General features: G+C 38.4%; 1 protein-coding gene across 4 annotated transcripts in view; it reads left to right on the plus strand.

Moving 5' to 3' along the window:
• Positions 1–17,392, plus strand: part of SSH2 (slingshot protein phosphatase 2) — a 306,049-nt gene that overhangs the window by 133,219 nt on the left and 155,438 nt on the right. The window lies entirely within an intron of this gene.

The raw sequence follows: 17,392 nt of genomic DNA on the forward strand, positions 1-17,392 counted from the left end.
TGTTGTTGTCATTTGCCTCCATATATTGCTTGATCTCTATTTTAATTTGGTCATTGATCCATTGATTATTTAGGAGCATGTTGTTAAGCCTCCATGTGTTTGTGAGCCTTTTTGTTTTCTTTGTACAATTTATTTCTAGTTTTATACCTTTGTGGTCTGAAAAGTTGGTTGGTAGAATTTCGGTCTTTTTTAATTTACTGGGGCTCTTTTTGTGGCCTAGTATGTGGTCTATTCTGGAGAATGTTTCATGTGTACTTGAGAAGAATGTGGATCCTATTGCTTTTGGGTGTAGAGTTCTGTAGATGTCTATTAGGTCCATCTGTTCTAGTGTGTTGTTCAGAGCCTCTGTGTCCTTACTTATTTTTTGTCTGGTGGATCTGTCCTCTGGAGTGAATGGTGTGTTGAAGTCTCCTAAAATGAATGAATTGCATTCTATTTCCTCCTTTAATTCTGTTAGTATTTGTTTCACATATGTTGGTGCTCCTGTATTGGGTTCATATATGTTTATAATGGTTATACCCTCTTGTTGGACTGACCCCTTTATCATTATGTAATATCCTTCTTTATCTCTTGTTACTTTCTTTGTTTTGAAGTCTATTTTGTCTGATACAAGTACTGCAACACCTGCTTTTTTCTCCCTATTGTTTGCATGAAATACTTTTTCCATCCCTTGACTTTTAGTCTGTGTATGTCTTAGGGTTTGAGGTGGGACTTTTGCTTTTTGAAACCAGATGGCTTCAAGGAATTGGATTTCTAGTAATAGAAAAGAATATAGCAACCCTGAAATTATCACAAGTGGGTGAGTCAAATAGCAGATACGGGGTCACTTAGATATTTTAGCTATTGGAATTAATGCGGAATAACCATAGGGGTGCATATCTTTGCAAATCAGAGATTCTCTTTTTTTCCAGTAAATTCCTAGGAGTGGGGTTACTGGGTTGTGTGGTATTTCTATTTTTACTTTTTTTGAGGAACCTCCACAGTGCTTTCCATAGTGGCAGCACCAATTTACATTCCCACAATAGTGTAGGAAGGTTCCCTTTTCTCCACATCCTCTCCAACATTTGTTATTTCTTGTCTTTTGGATAGTGGCCATTCTAACTGGTGTGAGGTGATATCTCACTGTGGTTTTGATTTGAATTTCCCTGATGATTAGTGATGATGGAGCACCTTTTCACGTGCTTATTGGCCATCTGAATGTTTTCTTTGGCAAAATGTGTATGCAGGTCTTCTGCTCATTTTATAATCAGGTTATTTGGGGTTTGTAAATATTGTTTATTTTGGTGTTAAGACATATGAGTTTTTAAAATATTTTGGATGTTAACTCCTTTTCAGATAAATTGTTTACAAATGTATTCTCCTATACTGTTAGTTTCCTCTTTGTTCTGTTGATGGTGTTCTTTGCTGAACAGAAGCTTTTCACTTTATGTAGTCCCTCTTGTGTATTTTTGCTTTTATTTCCTTTGCCTGGGAAGACGTTCAGGAAAAAATTACTCGTGCTTATATTCAAGAGGTTTTTGCCTGTGTTTTCTTCTAAGAGATTTAGGGTTTCATGTCTTATATTTAGGTCATTAACCCATTTCAGGTTTACTTTTGTGTATAGTGTTAGACAGTAATCAAGTTTCATTCTCTTACATGTAGCTGTCCAGTTTTCCCCACACCATTTATTGAAGAGACTGTCTTTTCCCCACTGTATAATCTTGTCTCTTTTGTCATTTATTAATTGGCCATATATGTGTGGGTTTATTTCTCAGTCTCTATCCTGTTCCATTGATCTATTTGTCTGTTCTTATGCCAGTACCATGCTGTTTTGATTATTGTAGCTTTGTAGTATAGCTTGAGGTCAGGGAGCATGATACCTCCAGCTTTGTTTGTCTTTCTCAAGATTGCTTTGGCTATTCAGCGGTCTTTTGTGGTTCCATATACATTTTAGGATTATTTGCTTTAGTTCATTGAAAAATGCCATTGATATTTTCATAGGGATTGCTTTGAATATATAAATTGCTTTGGGCAGGATGGCCATTTTGAGAATATTAATACTTTCTATCTTTGAGTATGGGATAGATTTCCATTTATTTGTGTCTTCTTCAGTTTCTTTCACCAATGTCTTACAGTTTTCAGAGTACAGGTCTTTCACCTCCTTAGTTAGGTTTATTCTTAGGTATTTTATTCTTTTTGAAGCAATTATAAGTGGAATTGTTTTCCTGATTTATCTTCTGCTAGTTTATTACTAGTATATAAGAACACAACAGATTTCTATATATTGATTTTGTATCCTGTGACTTTGCTAAATCCAGTTATTAGGTATAATAGTTTTTTGGTGGAGTCTTTGGAGGTTTCTATATATAGTATCATGTTATCTGCAAATAGTCACAGTTTTACTTCTTCCTTATCAATTTGGATGCCCTTTATTTCTCTGTCTTGTCTGGTTGCTGAGACTAGGACTTCCAGTACTATGTTGAATAAAATTGGTGAGAGTAGACATCCTTCTCTTGTTCCTGATCTTAGAGGAAAAGCTTTCAGCTTTTTGCCCTTGTGTATGATGTTAGCTGTGGGTTTGTCATATGTGGCCTTTATTATGTTGAAGTTTGTACCCATTCTCTTGAGAGTTTTTATCATGAATGGATGTTGAATTTTGTCAAATGCTTTTTCAGCATCTATTGAGATGATCATGTGGTTTTTATCCTTCTTTCGTTAATATAGTATGTGTATGATATTGATTGATTTACTAATATTTTACCATCCCTGTGTTCCGGTAATAAATCCCACTTTGTTGTGATGGATGATCCTTTTGATGTATTTTTTAATTCTGTTTGCTAATATTTTGTTGAGGATTTTTACATCTGTGTTTATCAGATATTGGTCTGTTCTTTTGTATTTTCTTTCTCTGTTTTTGGTATTAGAGTGCTGCTGGCCTCACAGAATGAGTTTGGAAGTATTTCCTCCTCTTCTGTGTGTTTTTTTGAATACTTTAAGAAGGGTGGATATTAGCTCTTCTTTAAATGTTTGGTAGAATTCAGTTGTGAAGCCATCTGGTTCTGGCATTTTGTTTGTTGAGAATTTTTTGATTACCAATTCAGTTTTGTTACTGGTAATTGGTCTATTCTGATTTTCTGTTTCTTCCTGCATCAGATTTGAATGATTGCACATTTCTAGGAATTTGTCCATTTCTTCTAGGTTGTCCAAGTTATTAGCATATAATTTTTCATAGAGGCCTCATAATCCTTTGAATTTCTGTGGTGTTAGCTGTAAAGTCTCCTTTTTCACTTCTGATTTTGTTTATTTATGCCCTCTCTTTTTCTTGATAATTCTGGTAGGTTTGTCTATTTTGTTTATTTTCTCAAAGACCAGCTCTTGATTTCATAGATTTTTTTTCTGTTATTCTTTTTTTTAAAATTTATGCTCTGATCTTTATTATGTCCCTCCTCCTACTAACTTTGGACTTTGTTCTTGATTTCTAGTTCCTTTAGTTGTGAGTTCAGATTGTTTATTTGGGATTGTTCTTGTTTCTTGAAGTAGGCCTGTACGTCCATGTACTTCCCTCCTAGAACCACTTTTGCTTCATCCCACATATTTTGAACCATTATGTTTCTGTTTTCATTTGTCTCCATGTATTATTTGATTTCCTTTTTGATTTGTTCATTAATCCATTGATTATTTAGAAGCATATTGTTTAGCCAGTGGTTGTGGTGTTTTTGCTTTTCTTCATGATGATTTCTAGTATCATATCATTGTGGTCTGAAAAGATGCATGATAGAATTTCAGTGTTTTAAATTTATTGAGGCTCTTCTTATGGCCTAATAAGTGATCTATTCTAGAGAACATTCCATGTACACTTGAGGAAAATGTGTATCCTGCTGCTTTTGGGTGGAGTGTTCTGTAGGTATCTCTGTTAAGTGCATCTGCTTTGATGTGTCATTCAATGCCTCTGTCTCCTTATTTATTTTCTGCTGGATAATCTATCGATTGATGTAAATGGGGTGTTAAAATCTTCTAATATGATTGTGTTGCTGTCCATTTCTCCCTTTAGGTCTGTTAGTATTTGTTTTATATACTTAGGTTCATAGATATTTACAATTGTTATATCTTGTTGCACTGATCCATTTATTGTTGTACAATGTCCTTCTTTGTCTCTTGTTTCTCTCTTTGCTTTGAAGTCCATATTTTGTCAGATGTAGTACTACTATTCCTTTTTCTCCCTTTTGTTTGCATGAAATATCTTTTTTCCATCTCTTCATTTTCAGTCTGTGTATGTCATTAGGTCTGAAATGAGTCTGTTGTAGTCAGCATATAGATGGTCTTGTTTCTTTATTCATTCTGCCACTCTGTGTCTTTTGATTGGTGTATTCAGTACATTTACATTTAAGATAATTATTGATAGGTGTGTACTTGTTGCCATTTTATTAACTGTTTTCTAGTCATTTTTGTTCCTTTCTTCCTCTCTTATACTCTTCTCTTGTTATTTTGTGGTTTTCCTTAGTGTTATGCTTGAATTCCTTGCATGTGTGTATCTGTCATAGGCTGTAGGTTGTAGTTACCATAAGGTTCATAGATAGTTTCCTAAATACATAACAGCCTATATTGAGTTGATGGTCACTTGAGTTTGAACACATTTTTTTTTTGAGAGGACATCTCTCATATTTATTGATCAAATGGTTGTTAACAACAATAAAATTCTGTATGGGGGGTCAATGCTCAATACACAATCATTAATCCATCTCAAGCCTAATTCTCGTCAGTCTCCAATCTTCTGAAGCATAACGAATAAGTTCTTACATGGTGGACGAATTCTTACATAGTGAATAAGTTCTTACATGGTGAACAGTACAAGGGCAGTCATCACAGAAACTTTCAGTTTTGATCACACATTATGAACTATAAACAATCAGGTCAAATATGAATATTCGTTTGATTTTTATACTTGATTTATATGTGGATCCCACATTTCTCCCTTTATTATTATTATTATTTTTATTTTTAATAAAATGCTGAAGTGGTAGGTAGATGCGAGATAAAGTTAGAAAACATAGTTTAGTGTTGTAAGAGAGCAATTGTAGATGATCAGGTGTGTGCCTGTAGACTATGTGCTAATCCGAGCTAGACAAGGGAAATAAAACATCCACGGATGCAGAAGCTTTCTCTCAAAACAGGGGGGAGTGAGGTTCTAAGCTTCACCACTATTGTTCCCCAATTTCTCACCTGATGACCCCCCTGCGACTGTGCCTGTCTTAGGTTGTTCCTCCCTTGAGGAATCTTACCCGTCTCTGCCTAACCAGTCATCTTCCGGGGCCATACAGGGAAATGTAAAGTTGGTAAGTGAGAGAGAAGCCATATTGTTTGAAAAGGTTAGCTTTTTACTTCTTTGCAGATTTATGCCCTGTGGCTTCTATGCCCAGCACTTGCCTCTAGGTATCTTTACCACCTGGAGGAATTATGATACTCAATAAATTCGATATGAGGCACGAATCCTATTTAAGGGTTGTAATTAGGAAGGAAGAAGAAAAGCTATAGAGGTAGCATATGGAAGAAAACATGGGAAGATTGATTATTTCTTTGCCATATCTTCTTGTAGAGTACCTTAAGCATGTATAGGTTTTAAACTACTAACTAACTTGCGCTCACATATTAACATAATAGGAATACGGTGACATAAACAAAGCAAATCTATAATTACCATCCATCTCCAGTGAACCAAGAAAACCATTGAGGCACCCTAGGCATTTGTGAAAATTTGTCTATGATATGATGGATATTGTCCAACTGTACTTGAACAGTCTGAGAGAAATCAGGCAAATTAAAGCAACCCATTTCTGGGATCTGTTCACATCCCATATGTTCTTTTAACCGTAGATAGTCTATAGTCGTAAGATTTTGGAGTGCTACAACTGGCACCCCTCCCAACTCCTGGTTGAGTTCCAACAGTACAGATCCGGTCAAATTCGTTTTCTCACTGTATGCACATGCCAGCCTAGACATCTCCCTCCTCATTCCTATGGCAAGTCCAGGAAACTGTGGGGTGGACGCAGCCACAACTGCAGCATCGCCTGGATCCCTGTGGAGGCTTTTTGATGATAATCCCCCAGCACGATCCTCCAGAGAGTGCTGATGCCGGAAGCTCCTCCTCATATCGTATCTTAGTTCATTTTCTGGGTATCCAAGCTAGGCCTTGATCTTCTGCATAGAAACAAACAGACCCTTTGCCCACACTTTGACATGCCCTCTATACCACTGTGTAGAACTCATTGGAGGTCAGCACACAGGAACTGCTTTTCTTTTTTTTTTTTTTTATTAAGAGAAAGGCATATTATCAGAAAAGAGTACCTGCATAGCTGATCATCTGACAACCTTTAACTGATCAACATTAAGGATATTTAAAGCATGTGTTAATCTTTGATTTACCAATAGTTTTATCCTATCAAGGAGTAATCCCCCTTTTCTTTCTTTCTTTCTTTTTTTTTTTTTAAACTTTAATCTACACTTACATGAAGAATACTATGTTTGCTATGCTCTCCCCTATATCAGGTCCCCCCTAAAAACCACATTACGGTTACTGTCCATCAGCATAGCAAAATGTTGTAGAATCACTACTTGTCCTCTCTGTGTTGTATAGCCCTCCCTCCCCTTTCTCCCTCCCCCCCATGCATGCTAATCTTAATACCCCCCTTCTTCTTCCCCCTCTTATACCTCCCTGCCCACCCATCTTCCCCAGTTCCTTTCCCTTTGGTACCTGTTAGTCCATTTTTGGGTTCTGTAATTCCGCTGCTGTTTTGTTCCTTCAGTTTTTCCTTTGTTCTTGTACTCCTCAGATGAGTGAAATCATTTGGTATTTCTCTTTCACTGCTTGGCTTATTTCACAGAGCATAATACTCTCCAGCTCCATACATGTTGCTGCAAATGGTAGGATTTTTCCGCTTCTTATGGCTGAGTAGTATTCCATTGTGTATATGTAGCACATCTTCTTTATCCATTCATCTACCGATGGACATTTAGGTTGCTTCCAATTCTTGGCTATTGTAAATAGTGCTGCGATAAACAGAGGGGTGCATCTCTCTTTCTCAAACTTGATTGCTGCATTCTTAGGATAAATTCCTAGGAGTGGAATTCCTGGGTCAAATGGTAGGTCTGTTTTGAGCATTTTGATGAACCTCCATACTGCTTTCCACAATGGTTGAACTAATTTACATTCCCACCAGCAGTGTAGGAGGGTTCCCCTTTCTCCACAGCCTCGCCAACATTTGTTGTTGTTTGTCTTTTGGATGGCAGCTATCCTTATTGGTGTGAGGTGATACCTCATTGTAGTTTTAATTTGCATTTCTCTGATAATTAGCGATGTGGAGCATCTTTTCATGTGTCTGTTGGCCATCTGTATTTCTTTTTTAGAGAACTGTCTGTTCAGTTCCTCTGCCCATTTTTTAATTGGGTTATTTGTTTTTTGTTTGTTGAGGTGTGTGAGCTCTTTATATATTTTGGATGTCAAGCCTTTATCAGATCTGTCATTTATGAAAATATTCTCCCATACTGTAGGGTTCCTTTTTGTTCTATTGATGGTGTCCTTCGCTGTACAGAAGCTTTTCAGCTTAATGTAGTCCCACTTGCTCATTTTTGCTGTTGTTTTCCTTGCCCGGGGAGATATGCTCAAGAAGAGGTCACTAATGTTTATGTCTAAGAGGTTTTTGCCTATGTTTTTTTCCAAGACTTTAATGGTTTCATGACTTACATTCAGGTCTTTGATCCATTTTGAGTTTACCTTTGTATATGGGGTGAGACAATGGTCCAGTTTCATTCTCCTACATGTAGCTGTCCAGTTTTGCCAGCACCATCTGTTGAAGAGACTGTCATTTTGCCATTGTATGTCCATGGCTCCTTTATCAAATATTAATTGACCATATATGTTTGGGTTAATTTCTGGAGTCTCTAATCTGTTCCACTGGTCTGTGGCTCTGTTCTTGTGCCAGTACCAGATTGTCTTGATTACTATGGCTTTGTAGTAGAGCTTGAAGTTGGGGAGTGAGATCCCCCCTTACTTTATTCTTCTTTTTCAGGATTGCTTTGGCTATTCAGGGTCTTTGGTGTTTCCATATGAATTTTTGAATTATTTGTTCCAATTCATTGAAGAATGTTGCTGGTAATTTGAGAGGGATTGCATCAAATCTGTATATTGCTTTGGGCAGGATGGCCATTTTGACGATATTAATTCTTCCTAGCCATGAGCATGGGATGAGTTTCCATTTATTAGTGTCCCCTTTAATTTCTCTTAAGAGTGACTTGTAGTTTTCAGAGTATAAGTCTTTCACTTCTTTGGTTAGGTTTATTCCTAGGTATTTTATTCTTTTTGATGCAATGGTGAATGGAATTGTTTTCCTGATTTCTCTTTCTATTGGTTCATTGTTAGTGTATAGGAAAGCTACAGATTTCTGTGTGTTAATTTTGTATCCGGCAACTTTGCTGTATTCCGATATCAGTTCTAGTAGTTTAGGAGTGGAGTCTTTAGGGTTTTTTATGTACAGTATCATATCATCTGCAAATAGTGACAGTTTAACTTCTTCTTTACCAATCTGGATTCCTTGTATTTCTTTGTTTTGTCTGATTGCCATGGCTAGGACCTCCAGTACTATGTTAAATAACAGTGGGGAGAGTGGGCATCCCTGTCTGGTTCCCGATCTCAGAGGAAATGCTTTCAGCTTCCCGCTGTTAAGTATAATGCTGGCTGTGGGTTTATCATATATGGCCTTTATTATGTTGAGGTACTTGCCCTCTATTCCCATTTTGCTGAGAGTTTTTATCATGAATGGATGTTGAATTTTGTCAAATGCTTTTTCAGCATCTATGGAGATTATCATGTGGTTTTTGTCTTTCTTTTTGTTGATGTGGTGGATGATGTTGATGGATTTTCGAATGTTGTACCATCCTTGCATCCCTGGGATGAATCCCACTTGGTCATGGTGTATGATCCTTTTGATATACTGTTGAATTCTGTTTGCTAATATTTTATTGAGTATTTTTGCATCTACATTCATCAGGGATATTGGTCTGTAATTTTCTTTTTTGGTGGGGTCTTTGCCTGGTTTTGGTATTAGGGTGATGTTGGCCTCATAGAATGAGTTTGGGAGTATTCCCTCTTCTTCTATTTTGTGGAACACTTTAAGGAGAATGGGTATTATGTCTTCTCTGTGTGTCTGATAAAATTCCGAGGTAAATCCGTCCGGCCCCGGGGTTTTGTTCTTGGGTAGTTTTTTGATTACTATTTGAATTTCTTTGCTCGTAATTGGTTTGTTTAACTTTTGTGTTTCTTCCTTGGTCAGTCTTGGGAGGTTGTATTTTTCTAGGAAGTTGTCCATTTCTTCTATGTTTTCCAGTTTGTTGGCATATAGGTTTTCATAGTAGTCTTTAATAATTCTTTGTATTTCTGTGGAGTCTGTAGTGATTTTTCCATTCTCATTTCTGATTATGTTGATTTGTGTTGATTCTCTTTTTCTCTTAATAAGTTTGGCTAGAGGCTTATCTATTTTGTTTATTTTCTCAAAGAACCAGCTCTTGGTTTCATTGATTTTTGCTATTGCTTTATTCTTCTCAATTTTGTTTATTTCTTCTCTGATCTCTATTATGTCCCTCCTTCTGCTGACTTTAGGCCTCATTTGTTCTTCTTTTTCCAGTTTCGATATTTATGATGTTAGACTATTCATTTGGGATTGTTATTCCTTCTTCAGGTGTGCCTGGATTGCTATATACGTTCCTCTTAAGACTGCTTTCACTGCGTCCCACAGAAGTTGGGGCTTAGTGTTGTTGTTGTCATTTGTTTCTATATATTCCTTGATCTCTATTTTGATTTGTTCATTGATCCATTGATTATTTAGAAGCATGTTGTTAAGCCTCCATGTGTTTGTGAGCCTTTTTGTTTTCTTTGTAGAATTTATTTCTACTTTTATACCTTTGTGGTCTGAAAAATTGGTTGGTAGAATTTCAATATTTTGGAATTTACTGAGGCTCTTTTTGTGAGCTAGTATGTGGTCTATTCTGGAGAATGTTCCATGTGCACTTGAGAAGAATGTATATCCTGTTGCTTTTGGATGTAGAGTTCTATAGATGTCTGTTAGGTCCATCTGTTCTAGTGTGTTGTTCAATGCCTGTGTGTCCTTACTTATTTTCTGCCTGGTGGATCTATCCTTTGGGGTGAGTGGTGTGTTGAAGTGTCCTAAAATGAATGCATCGCAGTCTATTTCCCTCTTTAGTTCTGTTAGTATTTGTTTCACAAATGCTGGTGCTCCTGTGTTGGGTGCCTATATATTTAGAATGGTTATATCTTCTTGTTGGACTGAGCCCTTTATCATTATGTAGTGTCCTTCTTTATCTCTTGTTACTTTCTTTGTTTTGAAGTCTATTTTGTCTTATATTAGTACTGCTACCTCTGCTTTCTTCTCACTGTTGTTTGCCTGAAATATGGTTTTCCATCCCTTTACTTTTAGTCTCTGCTTGTCTTTGGGTTTGAGGTGAGTTTCTTGTAAGCAGCGTATAGATGGGTCTTGCTTTTTTATCCATTATATTACTCTGTGTCGTTTGATGGGTGCATTAAGTCCATTTACATTTAGGGTGACTATTGAGAGATATGTACGTATTGACATTGCGGGCTTTAGATTCGTGGTTAGCAAAGGTTCAAGGTTAGCTTCTTTAGTATCTTACTGCCTAACTTAGCTCGCTTATTGAGCTGTTATATACACTGTCTGGAGATTCTTTTCCTCTCTCCCTTCTTATTCCTCCTCCTCCATTCTTCATATGTTGTGTGTTTTGTTCTGTGCTCTTTTTAGGAGTGCTCCCATCTAGAGCAGTCTCTGTAAGATGCCGTGTAGAGGTGGTTTGTGGGAGGCAAATTCCTTCAACTTTTGCTTGTCTGGGAATTGTTTAATCCCTCCATCATATTTAAATGATAATCGTGCTGGATACAGTATCCTTGGTTCAAGGCCCTTCTGTTTCATTGCATTAAATATATCATGCCATTCTCTTCTGGCCTGTAGGGTTTCTGTTGAGAAGTCTGATGATAGACTGATGGGTTTTCCTTTATAGGTGACCTTTTTCTCTCTAACTGCCTTTAAAAGTTTCCTTGTCCTTGATCTTTGCCATTTTAATTATTATGCGTCTTGGTGTTGTCTTCCTTGGATCCTTTCTGTTCGGGGTTCTGTGTATTTCCGTGGTCTGTTTGATTATTTCCTCCCCCAGTTTGGGGAAGTTTTCAGCAATTATTTCTTCAAAGAGACTTTCTATCCCTTTTCCTCTTTCTCCTTCTTCTGGTACCCCTATAATACAAATATTATTCCTTTTGGCTTGGTCACATAGTTCTCTTAGTGTTGTTTCATTCCTGGAGATCCTTTTATCTCTCTCTATGTCAGCTTCTATACGTTCCTGTTCTCTGGTTTCTATTCCTTCAATGGCCTCTTGCATCTTACCCATTCTGCTTATAAATCCTTCCAGGGATTGTTTCACTTCTATGATCTCCTTCCTGACATCTGTGATCTCCCTCCGGACTTCATCCCACTGCTCTTGCATTTTTCTCTGCATCTCATCCCATTGCTCTTGCATTTTCTCTGCATCTCTGTCAGCATGTTCATGATTTTTATTTTGAATTCTTTTTCAGGAGGAATGGTTATGTCTGTCTCCTCAGGTGTTGTCTCTGTGATCTTTGTCTGCCTGTAGTTTTGCCTTTTCATGGTGGTAGAGATAGTTTGCAGAGCTGGTACAAGTGACCGCTGGAAGAGCTTCCCTTCTTGTTGGTTTGTGGCCTTCCTCTCCTGGGAGAATAGCGACCTCTAGTGGCTTATGCTTGTCAGCTGTGTGCAGACAGGGCTTCTGCTACCTGCCCGTTTGCTATGGAGTTTATCTCAGCTGTTGCTGTCGGCGTGGCCTGGCTGGGGCTGGTCCTCCAAAATGGTGGAGCCCCGTTGGAGGGGGAGCGGCCGGGAGGCTATTTATCTCTGTAAGGGGCCTCTGTGCTCCCTGCTGCCCAGGGTGTAGAGTGCCCAGAGATCCCCAGATTCTGTGCCTCTGGTCTAAGTGTCCTGTCCTGCCCCTTTAAGACTTCCAAAAAGCACTCTCCAAACCAAAACAACAACAGCAACAACGAAAGGGGAAAAAAAAAAGGGAAAACGCACGATATTGTTTGTCCTCAGGCGCCCATCCCAGGCACCCGCCCACCGGCCCTGCCGCCCTGCCTCCCTAGCACTGGGGTCCCTGTCCCCCTAAGGCCTCCAAAAAGCACTAGCCAAAATGAAAAAATAAGGGAGAAACGCGTGATTTTTCTTTGTCCGCCAGGCACCTTCCCACCGGTCTTGCTGCCCTGCCTCCCTGATATTGGGGTCTCTGTCCCTCCAAGGCTTCCAAAAAGCACTCGCCAAAGAAAGGGAAAAACACGCGATTTTCTTTGTCCTCAGGCACCAGTCCCTGGCACCCGCTCACCGGTCCTGCCGCCCCGCCTCCCTGGCATTGGGGTCCCTGTCACTTTAAGGCTTCCAAAAAGCACTCGCCCAAAAAAAGAAAAAAAAAAGGGAGAAACGCACAATATTCTTTGTCCTCAGGCGCCGGCTCCAGGCACCCGCCTACCGGTCCCGCTGCCCTGCCTCCCTAGTATTGGGAAAAATGCACGATTTTCTTTGTCCCCAGGCGCCGGTCTCAGGCACCTGCTCACCAGTCTTGCTGCCCTGTTTCCCTGGTATTGGGATCCCTGTCCCTTTAAGGCTTCCAAAAAGCACTTGCCAAAAAGAAAAAAAAAAGGGAAAAATGCACGATTTTCTTTGTCCTCAGGCACCGGTCTCAGACACCCGCTCACCGGTCTTGCTGCCCTGTTTCAGTGGTCTTGGGGTGCCTGTCCCTTTAAGGCTTCCTAAAAGCACTTGCCAAAAAAAAAAAAAAAAAAAAAACCACTCCCTTTTTTTCCACCCGTTGGGAGCCAGGGGGAGGGGCGCTCAGGTCCCATTAGGCCAGGGCTTGTATCTTACCCCCTTCGCGAGGTGCTGGGTTCTTGCAGGTGTGGATGTGGTCTGGATGTTGTCCTGTGTCCTCTGGTCTCTATTTTAGGAAGAGTTTTCTTTGTTATATTTTCATAGATCTATGTGGTTTTGGGAGGAGATTTCCACTGCTCTACTCACACTGCCATCCTGGCTCCGCCTCCTGAACACATTTTAAAGTACTACTTTTTTATTCTTGTTCATCCTCCACACTTTATATATAAGATGTCATAATCTACATGTTTTGTGTATCCCTTGACTGATTTTGTGTATAGTTGATTTTACTACTTTTGTTTAACTTCATACTTACTTTGTAAGTAATTGGTGTACTACCTTTACTGTATGTTTATTTTCACTGAAGAAAAACAGATTTAAGAAAATTTCCATCTAAAGAAGTTTCTTTAACATATCCTATAAGGCCGGTTTATTGGTGGTGAATTCTTTTAACCTTCATTTATCTAGGAAACTTTTAATCTCTCCTTCAGTTCTGAGTGATAACCTTGCTTGGTAGAGAATTCTTGGCTGTAGGTTCTTCCCTTTCAATTCTTTGAATATTTCATGGCACTTTCTTCTGGCCTGTAAGGTTTCTGCTGAGAAATCTGCTAATAGCCTTATAGAGTTTCCTTTATAGGTAACTGCCTGCCTCTCTCTTGCTGCTTTTAAGATTTTCTCTTTATCTTTAATTTCTGCCATTTTAATTACTATTTGTCTTGATGTTATCTTCCTGGAGATTACTTGTTAGGGCTCTCTGCATTTCCAGGCCTGTATGTCTATTTCCTTCCCCAGATTGGGGAAGTTTGCATCTATTATTTCTTCAAATAGACTTTCTACTCCTTTGTCTCCCTCTTCTCATTTTGGGACCTCTATTATATGAATATTGTTTCATTTGGAGTTTCTTCACAGCTCTCTTAGCATCTTCTCATTTTTAGAAATTCTATTTTCTTTCTGTCCCTTAGCTTGGTTTCTCAGCCGTTCTCTTTCTTCCATCATATTGATTCTTTCCTCTGCTTCCAGAAGTCTATTACTCATTCCCTCTATTGTATTTTTCATTTCAGTTATTGTATTTTTTAGCTCTTATTGGCTCTTTTTCATATTTTCTATCTCTTTATTGAAGTTCTTGCTGAGATCATGAATTCTTTTCCCAAGTTCAATGAGCCTCTTTTTGACTGTTACTTTGAATTCTTATTCAAGAGGATTATTACTAATTTCATTTTCATTTAACCCTTTTTCTGGTGTTTTATCTTATAAACAAGACTGTTTGCTTACCAGTGGCTGGTTCGCTTTTGCAGCTGAGCTACAGTTGCTGTTGGTGGGCTGTGGGCAGGGCTTGTTGGTCAGCAATGGCTCATCCCCACGGCTAGCCTCTGTGTGCAGTTTGTTTGACATGAGGCACTTCTACTGGGATTCATCATTGCCAGGGCCTATCTTCTGCCTGCTGGTCAGCAATGGCAGACTGCTGCTGGGCAAGTATGCCAGGTGGGGCAGGTATTCTGTGGTGCACTGGGGTTGAGCCAGTGGAGCAGGTGGGGAGTTTAGAGCTGGCTCCCACAAGCATCTGTCCAGTTGAGATGAGGGAGGGCCAGGAGAGCTGGGAAAGTATAGTCTGCCCTCCGCCTGCTAGTCAACAAAATTGGACCACTCCTGGGCTGAGTATGCCGGGAAGGGTAGGTATTCAGGAAAATGCCACCATGGGCTGAGCCACCAGCAAGAGAGATGGAGAATTTCAGAGCTGGCTCCTATAAGTCCCTGACCAGTTGAGCTGAGGAAGGGCCAGGAAAGTGTCATCCACTCTCGGCCTGCCAGTCAGCAAAGTAAGACTGCTGCTGAGCTCAGCTGGCCAGGTGAGGTGGGTATGCAGGGAAGGCCTTTGCAGGGTTGAGCTGCCAGTGAGGAGTATGGAGCATTTTTGAGCTGCTCCTGTAAGCCCTTGACCAGTTGGGCTGAGGGAAGGCTGAGAAAGTGCTGTCTGCCTGCCCTTTGTCCTCCATAGAGAACTCATTCCAACCACCACCCCTCTGGCACACTTCCTGCTGCTGGTAAATCTTCCAAACTGTTGCCTCTGTGTTGGGTCTCAGTGGGACTGACAGAGCATGCCTGTCCTCTACAAATGACAGGAATCTCATCCCCCCAGAGTGTTCCAACTCTCCCTGGTGTCTAGCCTCATTAATCACCAAAGCCCAAAGCAATGTGGACTCGTATTCCTGGAGCAGATCTCCAGGGCCAGGTGTGCAGGATTCCTGAGTGTTTATCTCCTTCTCATTCTATATACAAAAATTTACTTGGGATGGGTTATAGATCTTATGAATAAAACCATAAAGCTTTTATAAGAAAATATGGTAGAACATTTTTGTGACTAAAGAACCCCCAAAACAATAACAATTAAAAAAAGAAATTGCTAATTCGATTTCAAGTGCAACTGTGATACATTGTTGATAAGAGTGTAAAGTGGTATAAGTACTTTGGAAAAAAGCCTGGCAATTTCCTATAAAACTACACATACACCTATCCCATGAGCTAAAAGAAACAAAAACATATCTCCACCAAAAAAAAAAAAAAAAAGAATCATAAAAATTGCTCATATAACATCTTTATTATAATAGACAAAAACTCAAACATCCCAGGCATATTATACCAATAGGAGATGAATAAACAAAATGGTATACTCATACAATGGAGTCCTGCAGAATAAAAAGGAACGAGCTCCCATTACATGCAACAACATGGATAAATCTCAAAAACATAATGCTGAGTGAAAGAACCCTCCCCTAAAAGAGTACATACTATATGATCCCATTTATATGAATTATATAATCATATAAATAGGCTTCATACTAATTTTTGATGAAAAAAAATGTGGTGGAGGAAAAATCAGAACAGTGGTTGCCTCCAGGGATGGGTGGTACCAGGCATTGACTGAGAAGGAATGCAAGAAAAATTTCTTATGTGACAGAAACGTACCAGTTCTTGATAGAAGCTTGGGTTATACAGATACATAAATTTGTTAAAACTGATTGAATGGTATAGTGCACTTAAGATTTGTTCATTTCATATTATATAAATTTTACTTTAAAAGAAAAAAAGAATTATAATACTGAATTATAAGTAATTATATGCATTGAAGGGCAAATGTACTGATGTTTGTAATCTACTTTGAAATGCATCAAAAAATAAGATGGATTGATGGGTAGGCAGAGATAAGTAGATATGATACAGCAAGTATAGAAAATATTAATGGTAGAATCCAGGTGGTGGATATACAGTCTCACTGCAGATCTTTCAAGTTTTCTGTATATTTCAAACTTTTTATAGTAGAGTAAATGCAAGATTATAAACTTAAAATTCAAGATAGTAGTCACATCTTGGAAGAAGGATAGGAATGGGACATAGGAAATAAGCACACAGGTGGTTGCAGAGGTATTGGTACTTTCTAGTTCTTAAGTGGAATGGTGTTCACAGGTACTCATTTTATTATACTTCATAACTCACAAGTTTTAAATATATCTTTATTATTGTAATTATTATACAATTAAAAAATATGAGAATACCTCATAAGTTGAGATCTATTAACCAATAATAACAATAATTAAGCATTATTTGTTGAATGAGATTCCAGGAAATCATTTCTACTTATAATAATTCCTTGGGCCAAATTCCAACATTTACATTTGCTTATTTAAGTCTTTTCATTTTTATCCTTGCAAACTTTCCAGGTTCTATTGACTTTAGAAACAACCAGTTCTTTTTCTTTTAACACCTTTCTTTTTAGTCTCTGAAAACATACTTCGGAACGTAAAACCTCCCCCACTGACAAAGAGCATAATTCACTATGACACTTTACCTGTCTTCCCTCTGGGGATAGAATCTTTGGTGTGTTCTTCCCTTCATGGAAAATAATAGACATGCCTGAAATCAATAATGAAAACAAAATGGGAATAAAAGTTACAGATCTGGCTTTGGGTGCCCAGGAATGAAGACAGTTATATAGAGGTGAATAAAGGATGGTTCAATAAACTTGGAAATGTAGGTGGCTCATTGACAGACAGTACACATACTCTTTGGGATTATTTTTCTCCTTTTTTTGTGTTTGCCAAATAGGGCAAAAGTGACCAGAGAGATCACAAAAATAAGATGTCAGGGAGCAAATTTAAAGAAAAAGTTGGTACCTCAGTATTATTAATTCTCTTATCTTTTCTCACTTTCCCTTCCTGGCAATATTATCTCCATTAAGATCTGTGTAATAGCTTAACAAATAATAATTCCTAACATAGGCCAGGGGAGGATAAACAATATACTTTTTCAAAATGTTGAGAGGCAGGTTTTTATCAGTTTTAATTCTAGTTTCACCATATGAGTTTCCTTGGGTGACTACTTCTTCGTGAATTTCAGTTTCCTCATCTGTA

Source organism: Manis javanica, chromosome 4 (assembly GCF_040802235.1).
Source record: "Manis javanica isolate MJ-LG chromosome 4, MJ_LKY, whole genome shotgun sequence".
Lineage (NCBI taxonomy): Eukaryota > Metazoa > Chordata > Mammalia > Pholidota > Manidae > Manis > Manis javanica.